This window comes from Nannospalax galili, unplaced genomic scaffold (genome assembly GCF_000622305.1).
Source record: "Nannospalax galili isolate Female #2095 unplaced genomic scaffold, S.galili_v1.0 scaffold126, whole genome shotgun sequence".
NCBI lineage: Eukaryota > Metazoa > Chordata > Mammalia > Rodentia > Spalacidae > Nannospalax > Nannospalax galili.
The window spans coordinates 2,352,977-2,365,185 of NW_008355275.1; the positions used below are offsets into that span (position 1 = coordinate 2,352,977).

Here is a 12,209-nt window from a genome sequence, read left to right on the forward strand (position 1 = left end):
AGTGTTAGGGTTCACATTCGGGGTTAGCGGTCAGTTTAGGATGAGGGTTAAGGTTAGGGTTAGGGTTAGGGTTAGGGGTTGGTGTTAGGGTTAGGGTTAGGTTTAGGGTTAGGGTTAGTGTTAGAGTTAGGGTTAGCATTAGGTTTAGGGTTAGGGTAGGGTTAGGGTGAAGGTAATGTTAGGGGAGGGTTAGGATTAAGGTTAGTGTCAGGGTTAGGTGTTAGTGTTAGGTTTGGGGTTAGGGTTCAATTTCGGGTATGGGTTAGTGTTATGGTTCGGGTTCGAGTTCGGGTTCGGGTTGGGGTTAGTGTTAGAGGTTAGGGTTGGTTTAGGCTTATGGTTAGCATTAGGAGTAAGTGGTAGTGCTAGGGCTAAGTCTAGGGCTAGGTTTAGTGTTAGGGTTCAGGTTATAATTCGAGTTTGGGTTTGTGTTCATGTTAGGGTTAAAGGTTAGGGTCATGGTTCGGGTTTGGGTTAGGGTGAGAGATTAGGGTTAGGGTTACGGTTAGGGTTAGGGATAGGGTTTAGGTTCTGGTTTGGATACAGGTTAGGGTTAGGCTTACGGTTATGGCTAGGGCTAGGGCTAGGGCTAGGGCTAGGTTTAGGTTTAGGTTTAGGGTTCGGGTTCAATTTCAGGTTCGTATTTGAATTCGAGTTAGGGTTTGGGTTTAGGCTGGGGCTGAGTTCGGGCTGTGGCGGGCTTTGGGAATGGGGTTGGGGTAGGGGTTCGCGTTCCTCTTTGGGTTCGGTTTCTGTTTCTGGTTTGGGTTAGAGGTTAGGTTTAGGGTTAAAATTAGGTTAGGGTGAGAGTTAGGGTTAGGGGTAGGGCTAGGGCTAGGGTTAGGGTTAGGGTTAGGTTTAGAGTTAGAGTTAAGACTCAGGGGTAGGGCTAACTCTAGGGCTAGGGCTAGGGCTAGGTCTAGTGTTAGGGCTAGGTTTAGTGTTTGGGTTCGGTTTCGGGAATGGGTTTAGTTTTGGGTTCAGGTTAGAGTTAGGGTTAGGGTTCAGGTTTGAGTTCGGCTTAAGGTTCAGGTTGGGGATAGGGTTCAGGTTTGGGTTCGGATTTGGGTTCATGTTATGTTCGGGTTAGGGTTAAGGTTAGGGTAGGGCTACAGCTAGGGCTAGGATGCAAGATCAGGTTCTGGTTCAGGTGATGGTTAGGGTTAGAGCTAGGGGTAGGGCTAGGGCTATGTCTAGGGTTCGGGTTCGGGTTAGGGTTCGGCTTAGGTTTAGGGTTAAAGGTTAGGGTTAGTTTTAGGTCTCGGGCTGGGTTATGATTAGGGGGTAGGGTTACGTTTAGGGTTAGGGTTACAGTTGGGTTAGGATTAAGGTTAGGATTAGGGTTTGGGGTTGGGTTTGGGGTTCAGGTTGTTTTGGGTCTTAGGGTTAGGTTTAAGTTTAGGCTTAGGGATTAGGGTTAGGGTTAGGGTTAAGGTTAGTGTTAGGGGTTAGTGGTTAGGGGTTAGAGTTATTGTTAAGGTTAGGGCTAGGGCAAGGGCATGGGCGAGGCGTAGGGCTAGGGTTAGGTTTAAGGGTTAAGGGTTAGGGTTAGGGCTAGGGCTAAGTTCAGGGTTAGGATTCGGGTTCAGGTTTGGGTTGGGGCTGGGGCTGGGGTATGGGCTGGGGTTGCAGTTGGTGTAGGGGTTGTGTTTGGGGTTCAGTTCAGGTTTTTGTGTGGATTAGGGTTCTTGTTCGAGTTCGCGTTCTGGTTCTGGTTGGTGTTAGGGTTAGGGTTTGGGTTCAGATTTGGGTTAGGGTTAGGGTTAGAATTTAGGGTTAGGGTTAGGCTTAAGGTTCGGGTTTGGGTTTAGGTTACAGTTAGGGTTAGCTTTAGTGTTAGAGGTTAGGGTTGAGTTTGGGTTATGGTAAGGTTTAGGCTTAGGGTTAGGGTTAGGGGTTAGGGTTAGGGTTAGGGTTAAAGTTAGGGTTAAGGGTTTGGTTTGGTGTTGGGGTTGGGGTTGGTTTGGGGGTTAAGCTTAGATTTATGTTTAGGGTTAGGGTTAGGGTTAGGCTTAGGTTTAGGGTTTACATTAAGTTACTTTGACAGGGTTAGGGTTATGGTTAGGCTTAAGGGTGAGTGTTAGGGTTAGTGCTAGGGCTGGGCCTAGGACTTAGGAAAGAGCTAGAGCTAGGCCTAGATTTAGGTTTAGGGCTAGGTTTAGGGTTCAGGTTCAGGTTTGGGTTCGATTTCGTGTTCATGTTTGGGTTAGGATTAGGGTTAGGGCTAGAGCTTAAGGTTAGGGTTAGGGTTGGGGTCAGGGTTAAGGTTCGGTTCGGGTTCGAGTTTGAGTTAGGGTTATGGTTAGGGTTAGGGTTAGGGTTATGGTTAGGTTTAGGGTTAGGATTACAGTTATGGTTAGAGTTAGGGTTACAGCTAGGGCTAGGGCTAGGGTTCAGGATAGGGTTAGGATTCGGGTTAGGGTTATGGCTATGGCTAGGACTAGGTTTCAGGTTCGGGTTTGGCTTAGGGTTAGATTGAAGGTTAGGGTTAGCATTACGGTTCAGGTTTGGGTAAGGGTTCCGGTTATGTTCCAAGTTAGGGTTCGAGTTTGGGTTAGGGTTAGGATTAGGGTAAGAGGTTAGGGTTAGTGTTAGAGTTAGCATTTAGGGTTAGAGTTCGGGTTCGTGTTCGGGTTCGCATTATTGTTAGTGTTAGGTTTCGGATTAGGGTTAGAGGTTAAGTTTGATTTAGGGTTAATGTTAGGGTTAGGCTTAGGGTTTGGGGTTAGGGTTTGGGCTGGATTAGGGTTAGTGTTAGGATTAGGGTTACTGTTAGGGCTAGTGTTAGGGCTAGGTCTAGTGCTAGGTCTATGGCTAGTTTTAGGGTTAAGGCTAGTGTTACGGTTCGGGTTCGGGTTAGGGTAAGGGTTCGTGATAGGTGTAGAGTTGGGGTAGGGTTAGGTTTAGGGTTAGGGTTATGACTACGGCTAGGGCTAGGGTTATGGTTAGGATTCAGGTTATGAGTTAGGGGTAGGGCTAGGGCTAGGGCTAGGGCTAGATTTAGGTTTTGGTTTAGGGTTAGGGATACGGTTCGTGTTGAAGTTGGTTTTCAAATTAGTTTTACAGTTTAGGGTTAGTGTTAATATTAGGGTTAAGTTTAGGGTAGGGCTAGGGCTATGGCTAGGGCTAGGGCTTAGGTTAGGGCTAGGGCTATGGTTCAGGTTAGAGTTCGTGTTAGGGTTAGGGTAATGTCTACAGCTAGGGCTAAGGCTAGGGTCTGTGTTTACGTTCGGGTTCGGGTTAGGGTTAGGTTTTAAAGGGTTCGGGTTCGTGTAAGGTTTCTGGTGAGGGTTCAGATTCGGGTTCAGGCTTGTGTTCCAGTTGGGGCTGGGGCTGGAGCTGATGCTGGGACTGGGGCTGGGGCTAGCATTGGTGTTGGGGTGCGTGTTGGGGTTTGGGTTAGTGTTTGGGTTCGGGTTAGGTTTAGGTTGGAGTTTAGGCTTAGGGTTTGGGTTCCGATAATGGTTCTGGTTCGGGTTCGGAATCTGGTTAGTGTTAGGGTTAGGGTTCGTGTTTGGGTTCGGGTTAGGGTTAGAGTTACTGCTAGGGCAAGGGCTAGGGCTAGAGTTCAGGTTAGGGTTAGGTTAGAGGTTAGGGTTACAGTTAGGGTTATGGCTAGGGCTAGGGCTAGATCTAGGCCTAGGGCTAGCTTTAGATTTAGGCTTAGGGTTAGTTTTCGGATTTCAGTTCGGGTTCTCATTTGGGTCTGTGTTGCAGTTGGGGTTAAGACTGGGGCTGAGGCTGGGCTGGGGCTGGGCCTGGGTTTGGGGATGGGGTTGGGGCTGGAGTTCAGGTTCGTGATCGGATTCAGGTTTGGGTTAGGGTTCAGTTTCAGGTTCATGTTTGGATTCGGGTTAGGATTAGAGGTTAGGGTTAGGGTTAGGGTTAGGGTTAGGGTTAGGGTTAAAGACAATTCCTCACAGGCATGCCCACAGGCCAACCCAATATAGACAATCCTTCATTGAGACTCTCTTCCCAAGTGATTCTAAGTTGTGTCAAGTTGACAATAAGCCCTAACCGTCACACTTCTTCAGGGTCTAACTTAAACAGCAGAATACTGAAATGGGAGTGTAATGTCTCTTTGTAGAGGGGTATTAAAGCAATGATGTTTTCTGAGAATCCTAACTGAGGCAGAAGAGGCCATGTCATTTCATTGTTTCTTAGATGATTCTTTTTTTTTTTTTTTTTTTTTTTTTCGGTCTTTTTGAGACAGGGTCTCCCTGTAGCCCTAGCTGTCCTGGAACTCACTATGTGGACCAGGCTGGCTGGCCTTGAACTCACAGAGATCTGCCTACCTCTGCCTCCCGAGTGCTGAGACTAAAGGCACGTGTGCGCCACCATGCCTGGCCTTCTTAGATGATTTTTTTATGTAGAGGAATCTAAGACATTTACTTCAAAACAATACCTTTTAAAAAATATTTTAAAAAATTATTTTCTGTCTGGATAGATGACTCAGCAGTTAACAGTATTGGCTGTTCTTGCAGAGGACCTGGGCTGGGTTCCCAGCAGCCACATGGTAGTTAAGAACCGTCCATAACTCCAGTTCCAGGGGTTCCAACACCTTCTTCTGACCTCCGCAGGCATTACATGACATGGGTGCACTTACATACATGCAGGCAAAGCACTAATATACAAAAAATTAAAATAATAAATAAGACAGGGAAGACCACACATAGCTCTGACGGCCATTGGGAAACTGTGTGCCAAGGCTTTCAGGAGGTCATCTGACTGACAGCAGCGTGGGGCTGGGTTGGAATGACAGGAAACTGGGGCCCAAGCAACAGGACTGGGACAGGCTGGGGCTGCAGCTGGCTGGGTAGAAGGAAGAAGGAGAGGATGAAATTTCTGTTCACACATCCAGCAACTGTTTATTACTGTGCCCAAGGTTTTTGTCAGTCATTATCAGGAAAGGGCAGATAGTTTGATGTGCCCTGAACAAGTGATGTATGAGCTTCTCTCCAGGTTCTCATGGGAAAGGGGGGTGCTGGAAGGAGAGCATCTCAGACGGTGGGACTGGAGGCACAGAAGGACATGGTGTGCCTGCTTCTGAGTCTCAGACACAAGTTAGAGGTCAAGGGAGCTTGGGGATCAGGAAGGGGAGAAGAAAGAAGGTAGGGTCAGCGGGTTAGTGCTTGAGGGAAGACCAGGGAACACAGAAGCTTTCAAACAGAAAAACAACCTGAGTGGATTTTCCTTGTTGAGGGTGCTCTCACAGTAGAATGTGAAGGTGTCAAGGCTCTGGGAGATGAGCAACGGGAATGAGGGACAGAAACAATATCAGAGGAGGTAAGACAGAGTAAAGGCACTGTGTGGGGTCAGCTGAAGACATTTGTACCATGGAAGGGTATGTGTGTGTGTGTGCGCGCGCCCTGAATAGATCTTTCCTAGCTGAAGGAACTAGGGCATGAGGTTGCTCTTTCTCTCAACTAATGTGACCTGAGGGCCTGCCATGAGCTGAGTGCTGGGCATGAAAACCAAGAGGATGTACCTATTCCAGAGCTAACAGGTCACAGAAGGAGAAACAGTAGCAAAGGAGATTTAATAGAAAGTTGGAGAATCACTGGAGAAATGTGAATAAGGACCAGGTATTTGATAGTCTTAGAGAATGAGTCATTTCTAAGTGTGATAACAGTATTATGAGAAAGTACTCCTCAGATTTTATCTTTTGGGGGGATGCAAGTTGAAATACCTAGAGGAGAAAAGCCATGGTATCTGTAATTTACATGGAAACAATACTTAAGAGAGAGATAGATAGAAAAAAAACAAATATAGTTAAACATTCTCAGTTAGTGGGAGAAAACAATGCTCGCTATGCTGTACTGTTCTTCTAGCTTTTTGGTGTGAAGTGTTTCATACTGAATACTTGAAGTCCACAGTGTTGAGAACATAGCTGAATGGGGGGGATACTTCAGGGCACAGAGGAGGGTCCTTGATTGACATGAAATGAGTGGGATAAACAACTCAAAGAAAATACCACCTAAGACTTGAGAGATGGGTGGCCAGTGGCTCAGCAACATGGGACGTTTGGGGCAAATGTTTCAAGAAGAAGGAACAGAGCGCATCTACAGGCCTGGTGGCCTGTCTTTCTCTAGTATCCAACAGACATTCAATGTGAATGTGAAATGGGAAGGGTTAATCATAGAGGGGTGAGAAGGGCAAGGAGAATGGGTCTGGCAGAGATTGTAGGTGTGGGTATGTGTGGTGGGGAGGGGAGATTTGGACTTTATCCCCAGCACAGTTGTAAGGAAGGGCATGCATTTCAGAAAGAACGACCCAGCACCCCTGTTCCAAACATTTTAGCTGCATTACTTCACTTAGTCCTTGTTGTGCCCTTACCAAGTGTGAGCTAATTTGAAACTCTCTTTTAGAGATGAGCAAACCAGGCTCATGAGGGTCAGGTCACCTGCCAAGGTCACCACAGATCTGGAAGACACAGGATTCAAACCCAGGTAGCCTGATGCTAGGGCCTGTGCTCTCCTGACCTCTCTACCACACTCAAGTCTGCTCTGCCCTCTGCGTGGGACTTGGCACACAGGCATTCAGGAGGAAAGCCTGCTTGTGAGACAGCTGTGCACTCCAGGCACCTGGTAGTGCTGACAAGAACTTAAGCAGTAACAGTGCAGATGGAGAGAAAGGGGAGGGAGCAGGCTAACTTTGGAGCGATATCAGCAGGTATTGGTGACTGAACAGTGATTTCAGGGAAAGTCAAAGAAGACATCCCCCCACTGAAAACCTGAGCCTGTATCATGTTGGCCTGAGAAACTGATGGAATAGGGAAATGCAGAGATGTTCTCTTCATTAAAGACTTGAGAAAGCACTAGCAGACTCTTGGCTTCCCCGTCAACCATGCAGAGTGGCTGTTGCACAGCCAACTCACGTTCCTCTTGGCCTGGCCTTTGTTAACCATCATTTTTGGTGCAACTTGTCATTTGCGCTGTTTGAGCCCTGTAATCTGCAGCTGTTCTACTATGTAGGTTATTCTTATGCCCTCAGTTGATTGGCAACACAGTCAAACCATGGCTCCTGAACCCTTCTCACTCATTCTCTCAACTTAGCAATTGTAGTGTTAGCCTTGAGTGACATGACTGTACACCTGTATATGTGTGCTCACCAGAAGCCCTGGATCCTTGGGCCTCTTCATAATACTTAACTGGGACAGAAAATTAACCAAATATTGAAAAACGATAGAAAGAAATATACACAGCCATGTCTTTCTAATGCTTATTGATTTGCAACATCTTCTCGGGTGTGAAAACGAGACTCACCGCCAGCATCCCAATGTCAGACTCTGTTCCCTGGAAGAGCGGTTTATTGATTATGTGGGGTTACCCAGTGGGCAGGAGTATTCTCTTGGAGATAATCGGCTTCCAGAGACAGCTCTGCTGGTAGCAAATTGCACCCATTTGAAGAGAGGAGCCCTTTTGCCCAGGAGGATCTTTGCAGCATCTTTGGAAGCCACTGGGGCCATTTTTCAGTTTTACACCAACTCCCCGAGGGTCTCCTTATTATTTTTTTTATCTTGCTAAAGGTTTTAAGAATTTCCTACTTTTCTCCCTATGTCAAAATGATGTAAGTGGGGCTGGAGAGATGACTCAGTGGTTAAGAGCACTGGTTACTCTTACAGAGGACCCAGGTTTGGTTCCCAGCACCCACGTGACAGCTAACAACTATCTGTAACTCCAGTTCCAGGGGATCCAACACCCTCTTCTGGCCTCCACAAAATTGCATGACATGCAAGCAAGCAAAACATGCATACATGTAAAAAATAATTTAAATTTTTTTATTTATTATTTTTATGTGTATGTGTGTATTGCCTGCATGTACGTAAGTGGACCCATGTCGTGCAATGCCTGTGGAGGTCAGAAGAGGCAGTCGGATCCCCTGGAACTGGAGTTACAGACAGTTATTAGCTGCCATATGGGTGCTGGGATTCGAACCCAGGTCTTCTGCAAGAACAGCCAGTGTTCTTAACCACTGAGCCATCTCTCCAGCCCCCCCCCAAAGTAAATATTTTTTAAAACAATGCAAGCACTACATATCAAAGACACCGGTGCAGAATAAAACACGAGTTCCTCTGCATGGTCCCCTGCCTTCCATGCCTCTCTCTGAAGGGACCGTTCATTAAACAATAAGTATTTGTTCAGCTGCTATTCTGTGCTACATCCTGTGTGAAGAGTTGGTGATACAGCCATACACAAAATGACAAAAAAGCCTCTGCTTTCCTGGAATTTACATTGTAGGGGTTATTGTGGCAATTTAGTGCACAGCCCTCTAACCCGTACATTCACCAACATAAACAGGTTGAGGATGCACGTGAACCATGGCTGAATTTTCACTAGCAATGTATCTTGAAGCTCATTACATGTTGGCATGAATAGACTGTCACTGCTCTTTGATAGCTGCATAATGGGGTTGCACAAGGATCTAGGGAGATGGCTCAGCAGTTCAGAGCATCTGTTGTTCTTCCAGCACACATGACTGGCAGTTCATAACTGCCTGTACCTCCAACTCCAGAGGATCTGACACCCTCCTCTGGCCTCCACAGGCACCCATACACATGTGGCAAACACACACACACACACATATGTAAAAAATTTTTAAATCTTTAATTTTCACAAATAATATTGCAACCATTTTGTTATGATTTGTACACATCTGTACACTGAGTCATAGTATGTAAATGAATTATCTTCTCTGTGCCCCACTTTCCTCATCTGAAGGTAGAAAGCAGTGATATAAAGGGAGAAAGGGTTAGTCATAGAATAGGAAGGGTTATATGGGGTGGTGAATGTGTAGGGAGGAAGAGGAGGAAGTATGGGGAGGGATAACTAACACTAAAGGCCAAAAGCCATATGGACACCTAGCACTATAGATGCTTCTTAAAGTGAATACATACACATTACTTTAAAAAGATTAAAAGGCGTTATCTTGTAATGGGGAGGGGGGCATTGCCCCTACTAGAGGAGGCTAGCAAAGTAAAAGCTCAAATCCAGGAATAGACTCCTTTTTGTTTTGTTTTGTTTTGTTTGTTTTGTGACAGGGTCTCCCTGTTGCCCCAGTTGTCCTGGAACTTGCTATGTAGACCAGGCTGACCTCCATCTTACAGAGATCTGCCTGTCTCTGCCTCCCTAGTGCTGGGATTAAAGGTATGCACCATTATGCCCAACTGAATTCTCTTTTTTGAAGCTATTGACCAGGGGTCCCATAGCCCCTCAAACAGTACTGGCCATTGACCCTGCTCTTGGTTACCCACCAGAACTTCGAGGTGAGACCTTATCGCTGAAGAGACTACAGACTGAGTTGTAGAACAAACAAGGAGAAATCAAACTGGTGCTGACTTTAAAGCCTCGTCTCTACTGGTTAGCTTTGATAGTGCTTGAAGTTGCTATATGCATGCTACCTGAAGAGAACTGTAATCATTAACCTTACCCAGCTGTGAATCCTGTGAGCTACAACAACTGGCCTGGAAAGATATGTCCACTGGTACAACAGTGGCATGAATATGATGGGAGTAACCAACCACTTTCTAATTGGATCTAAGGTCTGCTTCATAGAATGGAGCCCATTTATGACATTAGTATCTGAGGCTAGACAGGTCACAGGTCATAGCCTAATACTAGATTTCTGCTAAATAGATATAGTATAGATATACTATTAAACTGACTCCTAATGACTTACTGTTGTGCCCATAGATTAATGCTTCTCTCAACTCTCAGCAGAAAAGCTTCCTTATGCAACAGATGGTGATTAACACAGAGAACCGCAACTGGTCAACATGGAAAGAGTAAGAGACTGCAGAGTGCTTATCCTAGAATAGGACACTATATCAAACTTCTGCCTTCCAAGGCTCAGGGATCATTGTGGAAGAGGGCATGGAAAGAATTAAGAGCCAGAGGTGGTGGATGACCACAAGGATAAGCTGATCAGTTATTCATGTGAACTTGCAGCAATGGTAACAGCATACACAAGTACCAAGCAAGCTCAAAACAAACAAAATCCCTGGATAGATATGAGGCAGTAGATAAGAAGCCCCAACCCTACCTGACGAACCCTACCTGGCAGCGGATAGCTGCTGGGAGGGGCAGGGTCAGTTTCACTTAAGGGAGAGACTCTTGGTAGGTTGACTAGACTCCAGTGGATGAACTCACACATGTACAAATTTGACTCTGTATGCATCTATACATACTATAGTACAGAAAATTGGGTGGGGGTAGGAAGAGAGGATGCACATAGAGGAGAGCATCTAAATATGATCAGAATATATCATATGAAATTCACAAAAAGTAATTAAAATGAGTAAAAGAAAAATTTAATTTTCACAAACAGCATTGCAACTTTTTGCATATGATTTGTACACATAAGTCTGCATACTGAGCTATCGCATGTAAATTATCTTCTCTGTGCCTCAGTTTCCTCATTTGTACGATGGATGTAGTAATAGTAATATCCCTTTTCTGAAGCCATCAGGGAAACATACATCAAAATCACAAGGATGCAACACTTCATATCCACTGGAACAGGTTCAATAAAATAGTCGAATAGGCAGTTGGATCCCGGGAGCAGTTGTAGCGGTTCAGTTCTTCTGCTGCTCTCCTGGTCTCCCTTTCGCTTCTGGAAACATTGCCTCTGATGTGGCTGCCTCTGATGGTGTCATCAAAGTGTTCAATGACATGAAGGTGCACAAGTTCTCAGCAGGAAGTGAAGAAGCACAAGAAGGCCATGGTGTTCCGCCTGAGGGAGGACAAGAAGAACACCAAGAAGAATGTCATCCTGGAGGAGGGCAAGGAACTCCTGGAAGGCGATGCAGGGCCGACCATGAACCACCCTTACATCCCCTTCCTCAAGATGCTGCCAGACAAGGACTGCTACTATGCTCTCCACCTATGAGACCAAGGAGAGCAAGAAGGAGGACCTGGTGTTCATCTTCTGGGTAGCGGAGAGCGTACCCTTTAAGACCAAAATGATCTATGCCAGCTCCAAGGATGCCATCAAGAAGAAGCTAAAAGGGATCAAGCATGAATTACAGGCTACCTGCTATGAGGAGATCAAGGACCGCTGCACCTTGGCAGGAAAAACTAGGAGGCAGTGCGGTCATCTCCCTGGAGTGCAAGCCTTTGTGAGTGGCCTCCAGCTCCCTTCCTAGAGTACCTAGCATTCCCAGACCTGCTCCTAGGGGTTGCAGGCTACCCTTTCCTGCCAGACAGGAGGGGCTGGGGGATCCCAGCAGGGGGAGGGCTATCTATTCACCCCAATTGCAAAACATCCCTCCCTACCCCCTGGACCATCCTCTTCCCTCCATCCCTGAGACCCAGCTTTCCCAAACTGCTTTTGATTTTCTGATTCCACTTGGGTTGAAGTAGACCAAGTTCCTTCCTGGACACGCAGTTTTTTGGGGGGAGCCTGTATTTTTTTTAAGGCTATCCCTATTTTCCATCTGTCCCTTCCATTCTCCCTTGGTCTTGTGTAGTCATAGAGGCAGGGACAGTAAGGGACCTTCAAGTAAAAAAAATAAAATAAAAAGAAGAGTTTGGGCCCTGCCCTATTCCTTGTCTTGGGGCCCCAGACACCTGGGGAACCAATACTGTTCCTGATCCTTTTCATCCAGACCAACTAGTGCCTTCTCTGGGCCCCAGAAGCACTGCTTCTGGACCTGGCCCCGCCTTCACCTCCCTCAGCTTCCCTGGGCCTGCACCACTCACCACCCTCTTTCTGGGACACTGGGGCTGACCTTTCCTCTTCCTGATCCTTTGCATCCAGACCAACCCAGCTCCTCAGTGCAGTCCCCAGGAGGCCTTGGGGCCTCTTCCCACCCCATCTGCCTTTGCATCTCTCAGTGGCACAGCCACCAGCTGCCCTAGACCAGCATCTTTTCTGGGCCAGGCTCCCAGGCCAGTCCAATCCCCAAATTCCTGAGGCCAAAATCGTTCCCAGAGGGATCCAGACCTTAGGAGAAAGCCTGAAATCATCTGACCCTCATCTGAATTGGGCCTCTGTGGGAACTCCTGAAGACAAAATCAATCCAGCCATTCCAATATAAAATCAAAAGAGAGAACCGGGAGCTTAGACAAAGAGGCCAAAAACATTAACTGGAGGAAAGACAGCATGTTCAGCAAATGGTGCTGACAAAACTGGATCTCCACTTGTAGAAGAATGAAACTAAACCCCTATCTTTCACCCTGCACAAAAGTCAATTCCAAATGGCTCAAAGA

The 12,209-nt window shown here is 46.5% G+C and overlaps 1 pseudogene; it reads left to right on the forward strand.

Moving 5' to 3' along the window:
- Positions 1-10,665: 10,665 nt before the first annotated feature.
- Positions 10,666-11,298, forward strand: LOC103749519 (annotated as a pseudogene).
- Positions 11,299-12,209: the final 911 nt, after the last annotated feature.